Source organism: Perkinsus marinus, assembly GCF_000006405.1.
Source record: "Perkinsus marinus ATCC 50983 genomic scaffold scf_1104296963574, whole genome shotgun sequence".
NCBI classification, from domain to species: Eukaryota; Perkinsozoa; order Perkinsida; family Perkinsidae; genus Perkinsus; species Perkinsus marinus.
Window position 1 is genome coordinate 1 of NW_003205029.1, and position 855 is coordinate 855.

An 855-nucleotide genomic window follows, 5' to 3' on the forward strand; every position below is an offset into this window, starting at 1 on the left:
CTCCTGTTCTGTGAACACTGCCTTCCCTTCACATAGTTTTACCTCGTATAGGGAGAAGTTAACCAGAGTTATATACTCTGGGCGGGACTTGCACCCGCAACCTTTGGATTAGAAGTCCAACGCTCTATCCGATTGAGCCACCAGAGCTGAGAAAGGCTTGTTGACCTCCTGTTCATGTGAACACTGCCTTCCGTTCACATAGTTTTACCTCGTATAGGGAAAAGTTAACCAGATTATATACTCTGGGCGGGACTTGAACCCGCAACCTTTGGATTAGAAGTCCAACGCTCTATCCGATTGAGCCACCAGAGCTGAGAAAGGCTTGTTGACCTCCTGTTCATGTGAACACTGCCTTCCGTTCACATAGTTTTACGTCGTATAGGGAAAAGTTAACCAGAGTTATATACTCTGGGCGGGACTTGAACCCGCAACCTTTGGATTAGAAGTCCAACGCTCTATCCGATTGAGCCACCAGAGCTGAGAAAGGCTTGTTGACCTCCTGTTCATGTGAACACTGCCTTCCGTTCACATAGTTTTACCTCGTATAGGGAAAAGTTAACCAGATTACATACTCTGGGCGGGACTTGAACCCGCAACCTTTGGATTAGAAGTCCAACGCTCTATCCGATTGAGCCACCAGAGCTGAGAAAGGCTTGTTGACCTCCTGTTCATGTGAACACTGCCTTCCGTTCACATAGTTTTACCTCGTATAGGGAAAAGTTAACCAGATTACATACTCTGGGCGGGACTTGAACCCGCAACCTTTGGATTAGAAGTCCAACGCTCTATCCGATTGAGCCACCAGAACTGAGAAAGGCTTGTTGACCTCCTGTTCATGTGAACACTGCCTTCCGT

At 47.4% G+C, this 855-nt stretch overlaps 5 non-coding genes across 5 annotated transcripts; all 5 read right to left on the reverse strand.

Moving 5' to 3' along the window:
* Positions 1-73: 73 nt before the first annotated feature.
* On the reverse strand, positions 74-147 carry Pmar_PMAR022837. Its single transcript has one exon. It is a non-coding gene; the product is annotated as a tRNA-Arg (tRNA).
* A 91-nt stretch (positions 148-238) lies between these two features.
* On the reverse strand, positions 239-312 carry Pmar_PMAR022838. Its single transcript has one exon. It is a non-coding gene; the product is annotated as a tRNA-Arg (tRNA).
* A 92-nt stretch (positions 313-404) lies between these two features.
* Pmar_PMAR022839 lies at positions 405-478 on the reverse strand. The gene has a single exon. It is a non-coding gene; the product is annotated as a tRNA-Arg (tRNA).
* A 91-nt stretch (positions 479-569) lies between these two features.
* Positions 570-643, reverse strand: Pmar_PMAR022840. Its single transcript has one exon. It is a non-coding gene; the product is annotated as a tRNA-Arg (tRNA).
* Positions 644-734: 91 nt separating this feature from the next.
* Pmar_PMAR022841 lies at positions 735-808 on the reverse strand. The gene has a single exon. It is a non-coding gene; the product is annotated as a tRNA-Arg (tRNA).
* Positions 809-855: the final 47 nt, after the last annotated feature.